The sequence below is a fragment of the Stegostoma tigrinum genome, unplaced genomic scaffold (assembly GCF_030684315.1).
Source record: "Stegostoma tigrinum isolate sSteTig4 unplaced genomic scaffold, sSteTig4.hap1 scaffold_82, whole genome shotgun sequence".
Classification (NCBI taxonomy): domain Eukaryota; kingdom Metazoa; phylum Chordata; class Chondrichthyes; order Orectolobiformes; family Stegostomatidae; genus Stegostoma; species Stegostoma tigrinum.
In genome coordinates, this window is record NW_026728768.1 from 1309887 (window position 1) to 1332602 (window position 22716).

Sequence of the window (22716 nt, forward strand, 5' to 3'; positions counted from 1 at the left end):
CTGCAGTGAGATAAGCACTTCAGAAGACCAAAATGTAAACTTCACCAATCCACCCAACTTTCAATGCTGGGTTCTCTGAAGTGCTTATTTCAGTGAGATAACCACTTCAGAAGATCAAAATCTGAACATCACAAAACCACTCAAATTTCGATGCTGGGTTCACTGAAGTGCTTATTTCAGTGAGATAAGCACTTCAGAAGACCAAAATCTAAACTTCACCAAACCATCCAACTTTCAATGCTGGGTTCACTGAAATGCTTCTTTCAGTCAGATAAGCACTTCAGAATAACAAAATATCAACATCTCAAAACCACTCAACTTTCGTTGCTGGGTTCACTGAAGTGCTTATTTCAGTGAGATAAGCACTTCAGAAGACCGAAATCTCTACATCACCAAACCACTCAAATTTCGATGCTGGGTTGTCTGAAGTGCTTATTTCAGTGAGATAACCACTTCAGAAGACCAAAATCTCAACATCACAAAACCACTCAAATTCCGATGCTGGGTTCACTGAAATGCTTATTTCATTGAGATAAGCACTTCACTTCGCCAAAATCCCAACCTCACCAAACGAATCAACTTTTGATGCTGGTTCCACTGAATTGCTTATTTGAGTGAGATAAGCACTTCAGAAGGCCAAAATCTAAACATCACTAAACGACTCAACTTTTGATACTGATTTCACTGAAATGCTTCTTTCAGTCAGATAAGCACATCAGAAGGCCAAAATCTCAACTTCACCAAAACACCCAACTTTCGATCCAGGATTTACACAAATGCTTATTTCAGTGAGATAAGCACTTCAGAAGACTAAAATCTTAACTTCACCAAAACACTCAACTTTCGATGCTGGGATCACTGAAGTGCTTATTTCCGTGAGATAAGAACTTCAGAAGACCAAAATCTAAACTTCACCAAACCACCCAACTTTCAATGCTGGGTTCTCTGAAGTGCTTATTTCAGTGAGATAAGCACTTCAGAAGACCAAAATCTCAACATCACAAAACCACTCAAATTTTGATGCTGGGATCACTGAAGTGCTTATTTCAGTGAGATAAGCACTTCAGAAGACCAAAATCTAAACTTCACCAAACCACCCAACTTTCAATGCTGGGTTCACTGAAGTGCTTATTTCAGTGAGATAAGCACTTCAGAAGACCAAAATCTAAACTTCACCAAACCACCCAACTTTCAATGCTGGGTTCACTGAAATGCTTCTTTCAGTGAGGTAAGCACTTCAGAATGCCAAAATCCCAACCTCACCAAACGACTCAACTTTTGATCCTGTTTTCATGAAATTCTTCTTTCAGTCAGATAAGCACTTCAGAAGTCCAAAATCTCATCTTCACAAAACCAGCCAACTTTCGATACTGGATTTACCCAAATGCTTATTTCAGTGAGATAAGCAATTCAGAAGACCAAAATCTAAACTTCACCAAACCACCCAACTTTCAATGCTGGGTTCATTGAAGTGCTTATTTCAGTGAGATAAGCACTTCAGAAGACCAAAATCAAAACTTCACCAAACCACCCAACTTTCAATGCTGGGTTCACTGAAGTGCTTATTTCAGTGAGATAAGCACTTCAGAAGACCAAAATCTAAACTTCACTGAACGACTCAACTTTTGATGCTGATTTCACTGAAATGCTTCTTTCAGTGAGATAAGCACTTCAGAAGACCAAAATCGCAACATCTCAAAACCACTCAACTTTCGATGCTGTGTTCACTGAAGTGCTTATTTCAGTGAGATAAGCACTTCAGAAGACCAAAATCTAAACTTCACCAAACCATCCAACTTTCAATGCTGGGTTCACTGAAATGCTTCTTTCAGTCAGATAAGCACTTCAGAATAACAAAATATCAACATCTCAAAACCACTCAACTTTCGTTGCTGGGTTCACTGAAGTGCTTATTTCAGTGAGATAAGCACTTCAGAAGACCGAAGTCTCTACATCACCAAACCTCTCAAATTTCGATGCTGGGTTGTCTGAAGTGCTTATTTCAGTGAGATAACCACTTCAGAAGACCAAAATCTCAACATCACAAAACCACTCAAATTTCGATGCTGGGTTCACTGACGTGCTTATTTCATTGAGATAAGCACTTCACTTCGCCAAAATCCCAACCTCACCAAACGAATCAACTTTTGATGCTGGTTCCACTGAATTGCTTATTTGAGTGAGATAAGCACTTCAGAAGGCCAAAATCTAAACATCACTAAACGACTCAACTTTTGATACTGATTTCACTGAAATGCTTCTTTCAGTCAGATAAGCACATCAGAAGGCCAAAATCTCAACTTCACCAAAACACCCAACTTTCGATCCAGGATTTACACAAATGCTTTTTTCAGTGAGATAAGCACTTCAGAAGACTAAAATCTTAACTTCACCAAAACACTCAACTTTCGATGCTGGGATCACTGAAGTGCTTATTTCCGTGAGATAAGCACTTCAGAAGACCAAAATCTAAACTTCACCAAACCACCCAACTTTCAATGCTGGGTTCACTGAAATGCTTCTTTCAGTGAGGTAAGCACTTCAGAATGCCAAAGTCCCAACCTCACCAAACGACTCAACTTTTGATACTGGTTTCACTGAAATGCTTCTTTCAGTCAGATAAGCACTTCAAAAGGCCAAAATCTCAACTTCACAAAACCAGCCAACTTTCGATACTGGATTTACCCAAATGCTTATTTCAGTGAGATAAGCACTTCAGAAGACCAAAATCTAAACTTCACCAAACCACCCAACTTTCAATGCTGGGTTCACTGAAGTGCTTATTGCAGTGAGATAAGCACTTCAGAAGACCAAAATCTAAACTTCACCAAAACAACCAACTTTCAATGCTGGGTTCACTGACGTGCTTATTTCAGTGAGATAAGCACTTCAGAAGACCAAAATCTAAACTTCACCAAGCCACCCAACTTTCAATGCTGGGTTCACTGAAGTGCTTATTGCAGTGAGATAAGCACTTCAGAAGACCAAAATCTAAACTTCACCAATCCACCCAACTTTCAATGCTGGGTTCTCTGAAGTGCTTATTTCAGTGAGATAACCACTTCAGAAGACCAAAATCTCAACATCACAAAACCATTCAAATTTCGATGCTGGGTTCACTGAAGTGCTTATTTCAGTGAGATAAGCACTTCAGAAGACAAAAATCTAAACTTCACCAAACAATCCAACTTTAAATGCTGGGTTCACTGAAATGCTTCTTTCAGTCAGATAAGCACTTCAGAAGAACAAAATCTCAACATCTCAAAACCACTCAACTTTCGATGCTGGGTTCACTGAAGTGTTTATTTCAGTGAGATAAGCACTTCAGAATACCAAAATCTCAAGTGAACAAACCACTCAAATTTCGATGCTGGGTTCACTGAAGTGCTTATTTCAGTGAGATAAGCACTTCAGAAGACCAAAATCTAAACTTCACCAATCCACCCAACTTTCAATGCTGGGTTCTCTGAAGTGCTTATTTCAGTGAGATAACCACTTCAGAAGACCAAAATCTCAACATCACAAAACCACTCAAATTTCGATGCTGTGTTCACTGAAGTGCTTATTTCAGTGAGATAAGCACTTCAGAAGACCAAAATCTAAACTTCACCAAACCATCCAACTTTAAATGTTGGGTTCACTGAAATGCTTCTTTCAGTGAGATAAGCACTTCAGAAGACCAAAATCTAAACTTCACCAAACCACCCAACTTTCAATGCTGGGTTCACTGAAGTGCTTATTTCAGTGAGATAAGCACTTCAGAAGACCAAAATCCCAACTTCACCAAACAACCCAACTTTCAATGCTGGGTTCACTGAAGTGCTTATTTCAGTGAGATAAGCACTTCAGAAGGCCAAAATCTAAACTTCACTAAACGACTCAACTTTTGATGCTGATTTCACTGAAATGCTTCTTTCAGTCAGATATTCACATCAGAAGGCCAAAATCTCCAATTCACCAAACCACCCAACTTTCGATCCAGGATATACCCAAAGGCTAATTTCAGTGTGATAAGCACTTCAGAAGACTAAAATCTAAACTTCACCAAACCAGTCAACTTTCGATGCTGGTATCACTGAAGTGCTTATTTCAGTGAGATAAGCACTTCAGAAGAGCAAAAACTCAACTTCACAAAACCACTCAACTTTCGATGCTGGGCTCACTGCAGTGCTTATTTCAGTGAGAGAAGCACTTCAGAATGCCAAAATCCCAACCTCACCAAACGACTCAACTTTTGATACTGGTTTCACTGAAATGCTTCTTTCAGTCAGATAAGCACTTCAGAAGGCCAAAATCTCAACTTCACAAAACCAGCCAACTTTCGATACTGGATTTACCCAAATGCTTATTTCAGTGAGATAAGCACTTCAGAAGACCAAAATCTAAACTTCACCAAACCAACCAACTTTCAATGCTGGGTTCACTGAAGTGCTTATTGCAGTGAGATAAGCACTTCAGAAGATCAAAATCTAAACATCTCAAAACCACTCAACTTTCGATGCTGTGTTCACTGAAGTGCTTATCTCAGTGAGATAAGCACTTCAGAAGACCAAAATCTAAACTTCACCAAGCCACCCAACTTTCAATGCTGGGTTCACTGAAGTGCTTACTGCAGTGAGATAAGCACTTCAGAAGACCAAAATGTAAACTTCACCAATCCACCCAACTTTCAATGCTGGGTTCTCTGAAGTGCTTATTTCAGTGAGATAACCACTTCAGAAGATCAAAATCTGAACATCACAAAACCACTCAAATTTCGATGCTGGGTTCACTGAAGTGCTTATTTCAGTGAGATAAGCACTTCAGAAGACCAAAATCTAAACTTCACCAAACCATCCAACTTTCAATGCTGGGTTCACTGAAATGCTTCTTTCAGTCAGATAAGCACTTCAGAATAACAAAATATCAACATCTCAAAACCACTCAACTTTCGTTGCTGGGTTCACTGAAGTGCTTATTTCAGTGAGATAAGCACTTCAGAAGACCGAAATCTCTACATCACCAAACCACTCAAATTTCGATGCTGGGTTGTCTGAAGTGCTTATTTCAGTGAGATAACCACTTCAGAAGACCAAAATCTCAACATCACAAAACCACTCAAATTCCGATGCTGGGTTCACTGAAATGCTTATTTCATTGAGATAAGCACTTCACTTCGCCAAAATCCCAACCTCACCAAACGAATCAACTTTTGATGCTGGTTCCACTGAATTGCTTATTTGAGTGAGATAAGCACTTCAGAAGGCCAAAATCTAAACATCACTAAACGACTCAACTTTTGATACTGATTTCACTGAAATGCTTCTTTCAGTCAGATAAGCACATCAGAAGGCCAAAATCTCAACTTCACCAAAACACCCAACTTTCGATCCAGGATTTACACAAATGCTTATTTCAGTGAGATAAGCACTTCAGAAGACTAAAATCTTAACTTCACCAAAACACTCAACTTTCGATGCTGGGATCACTGAAGTGCTTATTTCCGTGAGATAAGAACTTCAGAAGACCAAAATCTAAACTTCACCAAACCACCCAACTTTCAATGCTGGGTTCTCTGAAGTGCTTATTTCAGTGAGATAAGCACTTCAGAAGACCAAAATCTCAACATCACAAAACCACTCAAATTTTGATGCTGGGATCACTGAAGTGCTTATTTCAGTGAGATAAGCACTTCAGAAGACCAAAATCTAAACTTCACCAAACCACCCAACTTTCAATGCTGGGTTCACTGAAGTGCTTATTTCAGTGAGATAAGCACTTCAGAAGACCAAAATCTAAACTTCACCAAACCACCCAACTTTCAATGCTGGGTTCACTGAAATGCTTCTTTCAGTGAGGTAAGCACTTCAGAATGCCAAAATCCCAACCTCACCAAACGACTCAACTTTTGATCCTGTTTTCATGAAATTCTTCTTTCAGTCAGATAAGCACTTCAGAAGTCCAAAATCTCATCTTCACAAAACCAGCCAACTTTCGATACTGGATTTACCCAAATGCTTATTTCAGTGAGATAAGCAATTCAGAAGACCAAAATCTAAACTTCACCAAACCACCCAACTTTCAATGCTGGGTTCATTGAAGTGCTTATTTCAGTGAGATAAGCACTTCAGAAGACCAAAATCAAAACTTCACCAAACCACCCAACTTTCAATGCTGGGTTCACTGAAGTGCTTATTTCAGTGAGATAAGCACTTCAGAAGACCAAAATCTAAACTTCACTGAACGACTCAACTTTTGATGCTGATTTCACTGAAATGCTTCTTTCAGTGAGATAAGCACTTCAGAAGACCAAAATCGCAACATCTCAAAACCACTCAACTTTCGATGCTGTGTTCACTGAAGTGCTTATTTCAGTGAGATAAGCACTTCAGAAGACCAAAATCTAAACTTCACCAAACCATCCAACTTTCAATGCTGGGTTCACTGAAATGCTTCTTTCAGTCAGATAAGCACTTCAGAGTAACAAAATATCAACATCTCAAAACCACTCAACTTTCGTTGCTGGGTTCACTGAAGTGCTTATTTCAGTGAGATAAGCACTTCAGAAGACCGAAGTCTCTACATCACCAAACCTCTCAAATTTCGATGCTGGGTTGTCTGAAGTGCTTATTTCAGTGAGATAACCACTTCAGAAGACCAAAATCTCAACATCACAAAACCACTCAAATTTCGATGCTGGGTTCACTGACGTGCTTATTTCATTGAGATAAGCACTTCACTTCGCCAAAATCCCAACCTCACCAAACGAATCAACTTTTGATGCTGGTTCCACTGAATTGCTTATTTGAGTGAGATAAGCACTTCAGAAGGCCAAAATCTAAACATCACTAAACGACTCAACTTTTGATACTGATTTCACTGAAATGCTTCTTTCAGTCAGATAAGCACATCAGAAGGCCAAAATCTCAACTTCACCAAAACACCCAACTTTCGATCCAGGATTTACACAAATGCTTTTTTCAGTGAGATAAGCACTTCAGAAGACTAAAATCTTAACTTCACCAAAACACTCAACTTTCGATGCTGGGATCACTGAAGTGCTTATTTCCGTGAGATAAGCACTTCAGAAGACCAAAATCTAAACTTCACCAAACCACCCAACTTTCAATGCTGGGTTCACTGAAATGCTTCTTTCAGTGAGGTAAGCACTTCAGAATGCCAAAGTCCCAACCTCACCAAACGACTCAACTTTTGATACTGGTTTCACTGAAATGCTTCTTTCAGTCAGATAAGCACTTCAAAAGGCCAAAATCTCAACTTCACAAAACCAGCCAACTTTCGATACTGGATTTACCCAAATGCTTATTTCAGTGAGATAAGCACTTCAGAAGACCAAAATCTAAACTTCACCAAACCACCCAACTTTCAATGCTGGGTTCACTGAAGTGCTTATTGCAGTGAGATAAGCACTTCAGAAGACCAAAATCTAAACTTCACCAAAACAACCAACTTTCAATGCTGGGTTCACTGACGTGCTTATTTCAGTGAGATAAGCACTTCAGAAGACCAAAATCTAAACTTCACCAAGCCACCCAACTTTCAATGCTGGGTTCACTGAAGTGCTTATTGCAGTGAGATAAGCACTTCAGAAGACCAAAATCTAAACTTCACCAATCCACCCAACTTTCAATGCTGGGTTCTCTGAAGTGCTTATTTCAGTGAGATAACCACTTCAGAAGACCAAAATCTCAACATCACAAAACCATTCAAATTTCGATGCTGGGTTCACTGAAGTGCTTATTTCAGTGAGATAAGCACTTCAGAAGACAAAAATCTAAACTTCACCAAACAATCCAACTTTAAATGCTGGGTTCACTGAAATGCTTCTTTCAGTCAGATAAGCACTTCAGAAGAACAAAATCTCAACATCTCAAAACCACTCAACTTTCGATGCTGGGTTCACTGAAGTGTTTATTTCAGTGAGATAAGCACTTCAGAATACCAAAATCTCAAGTGAACAAACCACTCAAATTTCGATGCTGGGTTCACTGAAGTGCTTATTTCAGTGAGATAAGCACTTCAGAAGACCAAAATCTAAACTTCACCAATCCACCCAACTTTCAATGCTGGGTTCTCTGAAGTGCTTATTTCAGTGAGATAACCACTTCAGAAGACCAAAATCTCAACATCACAAAACCACTCAAATTTCGATGCTGTGTTCACTGAAGTGCTTATTTCAGTGAGATAAGCACTTCAGAAGACCAAAATCTAAACTTCACCAAACCATCCAACTTTAAATGTTGGGTTCACTGAAATGCTTCTTTCAGTGAGATAAGCACTTCAGAAGACCAAAATCTAAACTTCACCAAACCACCCAACTTTCAATGCTGGGTTCACTGAAATGCTTCTTTCAGTGAGGTAAGCACTTCAGAATGCCAAAGTCCCAACCTCACCAAACGACTCAACTTTTGATACTGGTTTCACTGAAATGCTTCTTTCAGTCAGATAAGCACTTCAAAAGGCCAAAATCTCAACTTCACAAAACCAGCCAACTTTCGATACTGGATTTACCCAAATGCTTATTTCAGTGAGATAAGCACTTCAGAAGACCAAAATCTAAACTTCACCAAACCACCCAACTTTCAATGCTGGGTTCACTGAAGTGCTTATTGCAGTGAGATAAGCACTTCAGAAGACCAAAATCTAAACTTCACCAAAACAACCAACTTTCAATGCTGGGTTCACTGACGTGCTTATTTCAGTGAGATAAGCACTTCAGAAGACCAAAATCTAAACTTCACCAAGCCACCCAACTTTCAATGCTGGGTTCACTGAAGTGCTTATTGCAGTGAGATAAGCACTTCAGAAGACCAAAATCTAAACTTCACCAATCCACCCAACTTTCAATGCTGGGTTCTCTGAAGTGCTTATTTCAGTGAGATAACCACTTCAGAAGACCAAAATCTCAACATCACAAAACCATTCAAATTTCGATGCTGGGTTCACTGAAGTGCTTATTTCAGTGAGATAAGCACTTCAGAAGACAAAAATCTAAACTTCACCAAACAATCCAACTTTAAATGCTGGGTTCACTGAAATGCTTCTTTCAGTCAGATAAGCACTTCAGAAGAACAAAATCTCAACATCTCAAAACCACTCAACTTTCGATGCTGGGTTCACTGAAGTGTTTATTTCAGTGAGATAAGCACTTCAGAATACCAAAATCTCAAGTGAACAAACCACTCAAATTTCGATGCTGGGTTCACTGAAGTGCTTATTTCAGTGAGATAAGCACTTCAGAAGACCAAAATCTAAACTTCACCAATCCACCCAACTTTCAATGCTGGGTTCTCTGAAGTGCTTATTTCAGTGAGATAACCACTTCAGAAGACCAAAATCTCAACATCACAAAACCACTCAAATTTCGATGCTGTGTTCACTGAAGTGCTTATTTCAGTGAGATAAGCACTTCAGAAGACCAAAATCTAAACTTCACCAAACCATCCAACTTTAAATGTTGGGTTCACTGAAATGCTTCTTTCAGTGAGATAAGCACTTCAGAAGACCAAAATCTAAACTTCACCAAACCACCCAACTTTCAATGCTGGGTTCACTGAAGTGCTTATTTCAGTGAGATAAGCACTTCAGAAGACCAAAATCCCAACTTCACCAAACAACCCAACTTTCAATGCTGGGTTCACTGAAGTGCTTATTTCAGTGAGATAAGCACTTCAGAAGGCCAAAATCTAAACTTCACTAAACGACTCAACTTTTGATGCTGATTTCACTGAAATGCTTCTTTCAGTCAGATATTCACATCAGAAGGCCAAAATCTCCAATTCACCAAACCACCCAACTTTCGATCCAGGATATACCCAAAGGCTAATTTCAGTGTGATAAGCACTTCAGAAGACTAAAATCTAAACTTCACCAAACCAGTCAACTTTCGATGCTGGTATCACTGAAGTGCTTATTTCAGTGAGATAAGCACTTCAGAAGAGCAAAAACTCAACTTCACAAAACCACTCAACTTTCGATGCTGGGCTCACTGCAGTGCTTATTTCAGTGAGAGAAGCACTTCAGAATGCCAAAATCCCAACCTCACCAAACGACTCAACTTTTGATACTGGTTTCACTGAAATGCTTCTTTCAGTCAGATAAGCACTTCAGAAGGCCAAAATCTCAACTTCACAAAACCAGCCAACTTTCGATACTGGATTTACCCAAATGCTTATTTCAGTGAGATAAGCACTTCAGAAGACCAAAATCTAAACTTCACCAAACCAACCAACTTTCAATGCTGGGTTCACTGAAGTGCTTATTGCAGTGAGATAAGCACTTCAGAAGATCAAAATCTAAACATCTCAAAACCACTCAACTTTCGATGCTGTGTTCACTGAAGTGCTTATCTCAGTGAGATAAGCACTTCAGAAGACCAAAATCTAAACTTCACCAAGCCACCCAACTTTCAATGCTGGGTTCACTGAAGTGCTTACTGCAGTGAGATAAGCACTTCAGAAGACCAAAATGTAAACTTCACCAATCCACCCAACTTTCAATGCTGGGTTCTCTGAAGTGCTTATTTCAGTGAGATAACCACTTCAGAAGATCAAAATCTGAACATCACAAAACCACTCAAATTTCGATGCTGGGTTCACTGAAGTGCTTATTTCAGTGAGATAAGCACTTCAGAAGACCAAAATCTAAACTTCACCAAACCATCCAACTTTCAATGCTGGGTTCACTGAAATGCTTCTTTCAGTCAGATAAGCACTTCAGAATAACAAAATATCAACATCTCAAAACCACTCAACTTTCGTTGCTGGGTTCACTGAAGTGCTTATTTCAGTGAGATAAGCACTTCAGAAGACCGAAATCTCTACATCACCAAACCACTCAAATTTCGATGCTGGGTTGTCTGAAGTGCTTATTTCAGTGAGATAACCACTTCAGAAGACCAAAATCTCAACATCACAAAACCACTCAAATTCCGATGCTGGGTTCACTGAAATGCTTATTTCATTGAGATAAGCACTTCACTTCGCCAAAATCCCAACCTCACCAAACGAATCAACTTTTGATGCTGGTTCCACTGAATTGCTTATTTGAGTGAGATAAGCACTTCAGAAGGCCAAAATCTAAACATCACTAAACGACTCAACTTTTGATACTGATTTCACTGAAATGCTTCTTTCAGTCAGATAAGCACATCAGAAGGCCAAAATCTCAACTTCACCAAAACACCCAACTTTCGATCCAGGATTTACACAAATGCTTATTTCAGTGAGATAAGCACTTCAGAAGACTAAAATCTTAACTTCACCAAAACACTCAACTTTCGATGCTGGGATCACTGAAGTGCTTATTTCCGTGAGATAAGAACTTCAGAAGACCAAAATCTAAACTTCACCAAACCACCCAACTTTCAATGCTGGGTTCTCTGAAGTGCTTATTTCAGTGAGATAAGCACTTCAGAAGACCAAAATCTCAACATCACAAAACCACTCAAATTTTGATGCTGGGATCACTGAAGTGCTTATTTCAGTGAGATAAGCACTTCAGAAGACCAAAATCTAAACTTCACCAAACCACCCAACTTTCAATGCTGGGTTCACTGAAGTGCTTATTTCAGTGAGATAAGCACTTCAGAAGACCAAAATCTAAACTTCACCAAACCACCCAACTTTCAATGCTGGGTTCACTGAAATGCTTCTTTCAGTGAGGTAAGCACTTCAGAATGCCAAAATCCCAACCTCACCAAACGACTCAACTTTTGATCCTGTTTTCATGAAATTCTTCTTTCAGTCAGATAAGCACTTCAGAAGTCCAAAATCTCATCTTCACAAAACCAGCCAACTTTCGATACTGGATTTACCCAAATGCTTATTTCAGTGAGATAAGCAATTCAGAAGACCAAAATCTAAACTTCACCAAACCACCCAACTTTCAATGCTGGGTTCATTGAAGTGCTTATTTCAGTGAGATAAGCACTTCAGAAGACCAAAATCAAAACTTCACCAAACCACCCAACTTTCAATGCTGGGTTCACTGAAGTGCTTATTTCAGTGAGATAAGCACTTCAGAAGACCAAAATCTAAACTTCACTGAACGACTCAACTTTTGATGCTGATTTCACTGAAATGCTTCTTTCAGTGAGATAAGCACTTCAGAAGACCAAAATCGCAACATCTCAAAACCACTCAACTTTCGATGCTGTGTTCACTGAAGTGCTTATTTCAGTGAGATAAGCACTTCAGAAGACCAAAATCTAAACTTCACCAAACCATCCAACTTTCAATGCTGGGTTCACTGAAATGCTTCTTTCAGTCAGATAAGCACTTCAGAATAACAAAATATCAACATCTCAAAACCACTCAACTTTCGTTGCTGGGTTCACTGAAGTGCTTATTTCAGTGAGATAAGCACTTCAGAAGACCGAAGTCTCTACATCACCAAACCTGTCAAATTTCGATGCTGGGTTGTCTGAAGTGCTTATTTCAGTGAGATAACCACTTCAGAAGACCAAAATCTCAACATCACAAAACCACTCAAATTTCGATGCTGGGTTCACTGACGTGCTTATTTCATTGAGATAAGCACTTCACTTCGCCAAAATCCCAACCTCACCAAACGAATCAACTTTTGATGCTGGTTCCACTGAATTGCTTATTTGAGTGAGATAAGCACTTCAGAAGGCCAAAATCTAAACATCACTAAACGACTCAACTTTTGATACTGATTTCACTGAAATGCTTCTTTCAGTCAGATAAGCACATCAGAAGGCCAAAATCTCAACTTCACCAAAACACCCAACTTTCGATCCAGGATTTACACAAATGCTTTTTTCAGTGAGATAAGCACTTCAGAAGACTAAAATCTTAACTTCACCAAAACACTCAACTTTCGATGCTGGGATCACTGAAGTGCTTATTTCCGTGAGATAAGCACTTCAGAAGACCAAAATCTAAACTTCACCAAACCACCCAACTTTCAATGCTGGGTTCACTGAAATGCTTCTTTCAGTGAGGTAAGCACTTCAGAATGCCAAAGTCCCAACCTCACCAAACGACTCAACTTTTGATACTGGTTTCACTGAAATGCTTCTTTCAGTCAGATAAGCACTTCAAAAGGCCAAAATCTCAACTTCACAAAACCAGCCAACTTTCGATACTGGATTTACCCAAATGCTTATTTCAGTGAGATAAGCACTTCAGAAGACCAAAATCTAAACTTCACCAAACCACCCAACTTTCAATGCTGGGTTCACTGAAGTGCTTATTGCAGTGAGATAAGCACTTCAGAAGACCAAAATCTAAACTTCACCAAAACAACCAACTTTCAATGCTGGGTTCACTGACGTGCTTATTTCAGTGAGATAAGCACTTCAGAAGACCAAAATCTAAACTTCACCAAGCCACCCAACTTTCAATGCTGGGTTCACTGAAGTGCTTATTGCAGTGAGATAAGCACTTCAGAAGACCAAAATCTAAACTTCACCAATCCACCCAACTTTCAATGCTGGGTTCTCTGAAGTGCTTATTTCAGTGAGATAACCACTTCAGAAGACCAAAATCTCAACATCACAAAACCATTCAAATTTCGATGCTGGGTTCACTGAAGTGCTTATTTCAGTGAGATAAGCACTTCAGAAGACAAAAATCTAAACTTCACCAAACAATCCAACTTTAAATGCTGGGTTCACTGAAATGCTTCTTTCAGTCAGATAAGCACTTCAGAAGAACAAAATCTCAACATCTCAAAACCACTCAACTTTCGATGCTGGGTTCACTGAAGTGTTTATTTCAGTGAGATAAGCACTTCAGAATACCAAAATCTCAAGTGAACAAACCACTCAAATTTCGATGCTGGGTTCACTGAAGTGCTTATTTCAGTGAGATAAGCACTTCAGAAGACCAAAATCTAAACTTCACCAATCCACCCAACTTTCAATGCTGGGTTCTCTGAAGTGCTTATTTCAGTGAGATAACCACTTCAGAAGACCAAAATCTCAACATCACAAAACCACTCAAATTTCGATGCTGTGTTCACTGAAGTGCTTATTTCAGTGAGATAAGCACTTCAGAAGACCAAAATCTAAACTTCACCAAACCATCCAACTTTAAATGTTGGGTTCACTGAAATGCTTCTTTCAGTGAGATAAGCACTTCAGAAGACCAAAATCTAAACTTCACCAAACCACCCAACTTTCAATGCTGGGTTCACTGAAGTGCTTATTTCAGTGAGATAAGCACTTCAGAAGACCAAAATCCCAACTTCACCAAACAACCCAACTTTCAATGCTGGGTTCACTGAAGTGCTTATTTCAGTGAGATAAGCACTTCAGAAGGCCAAAATCTAAACTTCACTAAACGACTCAACTTTTGATGCTGATTTCACTGAAATGCTTCTTTCAGTCAGATATTCACATCAGAAGGCCAAAATCTCCAATTCACCAAACCACCCAACTTTCGATCCAGGATATACCCAAAGGCTAATTTCAGTGTGATAAGCACTTCAGAAGACTAAAATCTAAACTTCACCAAACCAGTCAACTTTCGATGCTGGTATCACTGAAGTGCTTATTTCAGTGAGATAAGCACTTCAGAAGAGCAAAAACTCAACTTCACAAAACCACTCAACTTTCGATGCTGGGCTCACTGCAGTGCTTATTTCAGTGAGAGAAGCACTTCAGAATGCCAAAATCCCAACCTCACCAAACGACTCAACTTTTGATACTGGTTTCACTGAAATGCTTCTTTCAGTCAGATAAGCACTTCAGAAGGCCAAAATCTCAACTTCACAAAACCAGCCAACTTTCGATACTGGATTTACCCAAATGCTTATTTCAGTGAGATAAGCACTTCAGAAGACCAAAATCTAAACTTCACCAAACCAACCAACTTTCAATGCTGGGTTCACTGAAGTGCTTATTGCAGTGAGATAAGCACTTCAGAAGATCAAAATCTAAACATCTCAAAACCACTCAACTTTCGATGCTGTGTTCACTGAAGTGCTTATCTCAGTGAGATAAGCACTTCAGAAGACCAAAATCTAAACTTCACCAAGCCACCCAACTTTCAATGCTGGGTTCACTGAAGTGCTTACTGCAGTGAGATAAGCACTTCAGAAGACCAAAATGTAAACTTCACCAATCCACCCAACTTTCAATGCTGGGTTCTCTGAAGTGCTTATTTCAGTGAGATAACCACTTCAGAAGATCAAAATCTGAACATCACAAAACCACTCAAATTTCGATGCTGGGTTCACTGAAGTGCTTATTTCAGTGAGATAAGCACTTCAGAAGACCAAAATCTAAACTTCACCAAACCATCCAACTTTCAATGCTGGGTTCACTGAAATGCTTCTTTCAGTCAGATAAGCACTTCAGAATAACAAAATATCAACATCTCAAAACCACTCAACTTTCGTTGCTGGGTTCACTGAAGTGCTTATTTCAGTGAGATAAGCACTTCAGAAGACCGAAATCTCTACATCACCAAACCACTCAAATTTCGATGCTGGGTTGTCTGAAGTGCTTATTTCAGTGAGATAACCACTTCAGAAGACCAAAATCTCAACATCACAAAACCACTCAAATTCCGATGCTGGGTTCACTGAAATGCTTATTTCATTGAGATAAGCACTTCACTTCGCCAAAATCCCAACCTCACCAAACGAATCAACTTTTGATGCTGGTTCCACTGAATTGCTTATTTGAGTGAGATAAGCACTTCAGAAGGCCAAAATCTAAACATCACTAAACGACTCAACTTTTGATACTGATTTCACTGAAATGCTTCTTTCAGTCAGATAAGCACATCAGAAGGCCAAAATCTCAACTTCACCAAAACACCCAACTTTCGATCCAGGATTTACACAAATGCTTATTTCAGTGAGATAAGCACTTCAGAAGACTAAAATCTTAACTTCACCAAAACACTCAACTTTCGATGCTGGGATCACTGAAGTGCTTATTTCCGTGAGATAAGAACTTCAGAAGACCAAAATCTAAACTTCACCAAACCACCCAACTTTCAATGCTGGGTTCTCTGAAGTGCTTATTTCAGTGAGATAAGCACTTCAGAAGACCAAAATCTCAACATCACAAAACCACTCAAATTTTGATGCTGGGATCACTGAAGTGCTTATTTCAGTGAGATAAGCACTTCAGAAGACCAAAATCTAAACTTCACCAAACCACCCAACTTTCAATGCTGGGTTCACTGAAGTGCTTATTTCAGTGAGATAAGCACTTCAGAAGACCAAAATCTAAACTTCACCAAACCACCCAACTTTCAATGCTGGGTTCACTGAAATGCTTCTTTCAGTGAGGTAAGCACTTCAGAATGCCAAAATCCCAACCTCACCAAACGACTCAACTTTTGATCCTGTTTTCATGAAATTCTTCTTTCAGTCAGATAAGCACTTCAGAAGTCCAAAATCTCATCTTCACAAAACCAGCCAACTTTCGATACTGGATTTACCCAAATGCTTATTTCAGTGAGATAAGCAATTCAGAAGACCAAAATCTAAACTTCACCAAACCACCCAACTTTCAATGCTGGGTTCATTGAAGTGCTTATTTCAGTGAGATAAGCACTTCAGAAGACCAAAATCAAAACTTCACCAAACCACCCAACTTTCAATGCTGGGTTCACTGAAGTGCTTATTTCAGTGAGATAAGCACTTCAGAAGACCAAAATCTAAACTTCACTGAACGACTCAACTTTTGATGCTGATTTCACTGAAATGCTTCTTTCAGTGAGATAAGCACTTCAGAAGACCAAAATCGCAACATCTCAAAACCACTCAACTTTCGATGCTGTGTTCACTGAAGTGCTTATTTCAGTGAGATAAGCACTTCAGAAGACCAAAATCTAAACTTCACCAAACCATCCAACTTTCAATGCTGGGTTCACTGAAATGCTTCTTTCAGTCAGATAAGCACTTCAGAATAACAAAATATCAACATCTCAAAACCACTCAACTTTCGTTGCTGGGTTCACTGAAGTGCTTATTTCAGTGAGATAAGCACTTCAGAAGACCGAAGTCTCTACATCACCAAACCTCTCAAATTTCGATGCTGGGTTGTCTGAAGTGCTTATTTCAGTGAGATAACCACTTCAGAAGACCAAAATCTCAACATCACAAAACCACTCAAATTTCGATGCTGGGTTCACTGACGTGCTTATTTCATTGAGATAAGCACTTCACTTCGCCAAAATCCCAACCTCACCAAACGAATCAACTTTTGATGCTGGTTCCACTGAATTGCTTATTTGAGTGAGATAAGCACTTCAGAAGGCCAAAATCTAAACATCACTAAACGACTCAACTTTTGATACTGATTTCACTGAAATGCTTCTTTCAGTCAGATAAGCACATCAGAAGGCCAAAATCTCAACTTCACCAAAACACCCAACTTTCGATCCAGGATTTACACAAATGCTTTTTTCAGTGAGATAAGCACTTCAGAAGACTAAAATCTTAACTTCACCAAAACACTCAACTTTCGATGCTGGGATCACTGAAGTGCTTATTTCCGTGAGATAAGCACTTCAGAAGACCAAAATCTAAACTTCACCAAACCACCCAACTTTCAATGCTGGGTTCACTGAAATGCTTCTTTCAGTGAGGTAAGCACTTCAGAATGCCAAAGTCCCAACCTCACCAAACGACTCAACTTTTGATACTGGTTTCACTGAAATGCTTCTTTCAGTCAGATAAGCACTTCAAAAGGCCAAAATCTCAACTTCACAAAACCAGCCAACTTTCGATACTGGATTTACCCAAATGCTTATTTCAGTGAGATAAGCACTTCAGAAGACCAAAATCTAAACTTCACCAAACCACCCAACTTTCAATGCTGGGTTCACTGAAGTGCTTATTGCAGTGAGATAAGCACTTCAGAAGACCAAAATCTAAACTTCACCAAGCCACCCAACTTTCAATGCTGGGTTCACTGAAGTGCTTATTGCAGTGAGATAAGCACTTCAGAAGACCAAAATCTAAACTTCACCAATCCACCCAACTTTCAATGCTGGGTTCTCTGAAGTGCTTATTTCAGTGAGATAACCACTTCAGAAGACCAAAATCTCAACATCACAAAACCATTCAAATTTCGATGCTGGGTTCACTGAAGTGCTTATTTCAGTGAGATAAGCACTTCAGAAGACAAAAATCTAAACTTCACCAAACAATCCAACTTTAAATGCTGGGTTCACTGAAATGCTTCTTTCAGTCAGATAAGCACTTCAGAAGAACAAAATCTCAACATCTCAAAACCACTCAACTTTCGATGCTGGGTTCACTGAAGTGTTTATTTCAGTGAGATAAGCACTTCAGAATACCAAAATCTCAAGTGAACAAACCACTCAAATTTCGATGCTGGGTTCACTGAAGTGCTTATTTCAGTGAGATAAGCACTTCAGAAGACCAAAATCTAAACTTCACCAATCCACCCAACTTTCAATGCTGGGTTCTCTGAAGTGCTTATTTCAGTGAGATAACCACTTCAGAAGACCAAAATCTCAACATCACAAAACCACTCAAATTTCGATGCTGTGTTCACTGAAGTGCTTATTTCAGTGAGATAAGCACTTCAGAAGACCAAAATCTAAACTTCACCAAACCATCCAACTTTAAATGTTGGGTTCACTGAAATGCTTCTTTCAGTGAGATAAGCACTTCAGAAGACCAAAATCTAAACTTCACCAAACCACCCAACTTTCAATGCTGGGTTCACTGAAGTGCTTATTTCAGTGAGATAAGCACTTCAGAAGACCAAAATCCCAACTTCACCAAACAACCCAACTTTCAATGCTGGGTTCACTGAAGTGCTTATTTCAGTGAGATAAGCACTTCAGAAGGCCAAAATCTAAACTTCACTAAACGACTCAACTTTTGATGCTGATTTCACTGAAATGCTTCTTTCAGTCAGATATTCACATCAGAAGGCCAAAATCTCCAATTCACCAAACCACCCAACTTTCGATCCAGGATATACCCAAAGGCTAATTTCAGTGTGATAAGCACTTCAGAAGACTAAAATCTAAACTTCACCAAACCAGTCAACTTTCGATGCTGGTATCACTGAAGTGCTTATTTCAGTGAGATAAGCACTTCAGAAGAGCAAAAACTCAACTTCACAAAACCACTCAACTTTCGATGCTGGGCTCACTGCAGTGCTTATTTCAGTGAGAGAAGCACTTCAGAATGCCAAAATCCCAACCTCACCAAACGACTCAACTTTTGATACTGGTTTCACTGAAATGCTTCTTTCAGTCAGATAAGCACTTCAGAAGGCCAAAATCTCAACTTCACAAAACCAGCCAACTTTCGATACTGGATTTACCCAAATGCTTATTTCAGTGAGATAAGCACTTCAGAAGACCAAAATCTAAACTTCACCAAACCAACCAACTTTCAATGCTGGGTTCACTGAAGTGCTTATTGCAGTGAGATAAGCACTTCAGAAGATCAAAATCTAAACATCTCAAAACCACTCAACTTTCGATGCTGTGTTCACTGAAGTGCTTATCTCAGTGAGATAAGCACTTCAGAAGACCAAAATCTAAACTTCACCAAGCCACCCAACTTTCAATGCTGGGTTCACTGAAGTGCTTACTGCAGTGAGATAAGCACTTCAGAAGACCAAAATGTAAACTTCACCAATCCACCCAACTTTCAATGCTGGGTTCTCTGAAGTGCTTATTTCAGTGAGATAACCACTTCAGAAGATCAAAATCTGAACATCACAAAACCACTCAAATTTCGATGCTGGGTTCACTGAAGTGCTTATTTCAGTGAGATAAGCACTTCAGAAGACCAAAATCTAAACTTCACCAAACCATCCAACTTTCAATGCTGGGTTCACTGAAATGCTTCTTTCAGTCAGATAAGCACTTCAGAATAACAAAATATCAACATCTCAAAACCACTCAACTTTCGTTGCTGGGTTCACTGAAGTGCTTATTTCAGTGAGATAAGCACTTCAGAAGACCGAAATCTCTACATCACCAAACCACTCAAATTTCGATGCTGGGTTGTCTGAAGTGCTTATTTCAGTGAGATAACCACTTCAGAAGACCAAAATCTCAACATCACAAAACCACTCAAATTCCGATGCTGGGTTCACTGAAATGCTTATTTCATTGAGATAAGCACTTCACTTCGCCAAAATCCCAACCTCACCAAACGAATCAACTTTTGATGCTGGTTCCACTGAATTGCTTATTTGAGTGAGATAAGCACTTCAGAAGGCCAAAATCTAAACATCACTAAACGACTCAACTTTTGATACTGATTTCACTGAAATGCTTCTTTCAGTCAGATAAGCACATCAGAAGGCCAAAATCTCAACTTCACCAAAACACCCAACTTTCGATCCAGGATTTACACAAATGCTTATTTCAGTGAGATAAGCACTTCAGAAGACTAAAATCTAAACTTCACCAAAACACTCAACTTTCGATGCTGGGATCACTGAAGTGCTTATTTCCGTGAGATAAGAACTTCAGAAGACCAAAATCTAAACTTCACCAAACCACCCAAATTTCAATGCTGGGTTCTCTGAAGTGCTTATTTCAGTGAGATAAGCACTTCAGAAGACCAAAATCTCAACATCACAAAACCACTCAAATTTTGATGCTGGGATCACTGAAGTGCTTATTTCAGTGAGATAAGCACTTCAGAAGACCAAAATCTAAACTTCACCAAACCACCCAACTTTCAATGCTGGGTTCACTGAAGTGCTTATTTCAGTGAGATAAGCACTTCAGAAGACCAAAATCTAAACTTCACCAAACCACCCAACTTTCAATGCTGGGTTCACTGAAATGCTTCTTTCAGTGAGGTAAGCACTTCAGAATGCCAAAATCCCAACCTCACCAAACGACTCAACTTTTGATCCTGTTTTCATGAAATTCTTCTTTCAGTCAGATAAGCACTTCAGAAGTCCAAAATCTCATCTTCACAAAACCAGCCAACTTTCGATACTGGATTTACCCAAATGCTTATTTCAGTGAGATAAGCAATTCAGAAGACCAAAATCTAAACTTCACCAAACCACCCAACTTTCAATGCTGGGTTCATTGAAGTGCTTATTTCAGTGAGATAAGCACTTCAGAAGACCAAAATCAAAACTTCACCAAACCACCCAACTTTCAATGCTGGGTTCACTGAAGTGCTTATTTCAGTGAGATAAGCACTTCAGAAGACCAAAATCTAAACTTCACTGAACGACTCAACTTTTGATGCTGATTTCACTGAAATGCTTCTTTCAGTGAGATAAGCACTTCAGAAGACCAAAATCGCAACATCTCAAAACCACTCAACTTTCGATGCTGTGTTCACTGAAGTGCTTATTTCAGTGAGATAAGCACTTCAGAAGACCAAAATCTAAACTTCACCAAACCATCCAACTTTCAATGCTGGGTTCACTGAAATGCTTCTTTCAGTCAGATAAGCACTTCAGAATAACAAAATATCAACATCTCAAAACCACTCAACTTTCGTTGCTGGGTTCACTGAAGTGCTTATTTCAGTGAGATAAGCACTTCAGAAGACCGAAGTCTCTACATCACCAAACCTCTCAAATTTCGATGCTGGGTTGTCTGAAGTGCTTATTTCAGTGAGATAACCACTTCAGAAGACCAAAATCTCAACATCACAAAACCACTCAAATTTCGATGCTGGGTTCACTGACGTGCTTATTTCATTGAGATAAGCACTTCACTTCGCCAAAATCCCAACCTCACCAAACGAATCAACTTTTGATGCTGGTTCCACTGAATTGCTTATTTGAGTGAGATAAGCACTTCAGAAGGCCAAAATCTAAACATCACTAAACGACTCAACTTTTGATACTGATTTCACTGAAATGCTTCTTTCAGTCAGATAAGCACATCAGAAGGCCAAAATCTCAACTTCACCAAAACACCCAACTTTCGATCCAGGATTTACACAAATGCTTTTTTCAGTGAGATAAGCACTTCAGAAGACTAAAATCTTAACTTCACCAAAACACTCAACTTTCGATGCTGGGATCACTGAAGTGCTTATTTCCGTGAGATAAGCACTTCAGAAGACCAAAATCTAAACTTCACCAAACCACCCAACTTTCAATGCTGGGTTCACTGAAATGCTTCTTTCAGTGAGGTAAGCACTTCAGAATGCCAAAGTCCCAACCTCACCAAACGACTCAACTTTTGATACTGGTTTCACTGAAATGCTTCTTTCAGTCAGATAAGCACTTCAGAAGGCCAAAATCTCAACTTCACAAAACCAGCCAACTTTCGATACTGGATTTACCCAAATGCTTATTTCAGTGAGATAAGCACTTCAGAAGACCAAAATCTAAACTTCACCAAACCACCCAACTTTCAATGCTGGGTTCACTGAAGTGCTTATTGCAGTGAGATAAGCACTTCAGAAGACCAAAATCTAAACTTCACCAAAACACCCAACTTTCAATGCTGGGTTCACTGACGTGCTTATTTCAGTGAGATAAGCACTTCAGAAGACAAAAATCTAAACTTCACCAATCCACCCAACTTTCAATGCTGGGTTCTCTGAAGTGCTTATTTCAGTGAGATAACCACTTCAGAAGACCAAAATCTCAACATCACAAAACCACTCAAATTTTGATGCTGGGATCACTGAAGTGCTTATTTCAGTGAGATAAACACTTCAGAAGACCAAAATCTAAACTTCACCAAACCACCCAACTTTCAATGCTGGGTTCACTGAAGTGCTTATTTCAGTGAGATAAGCACT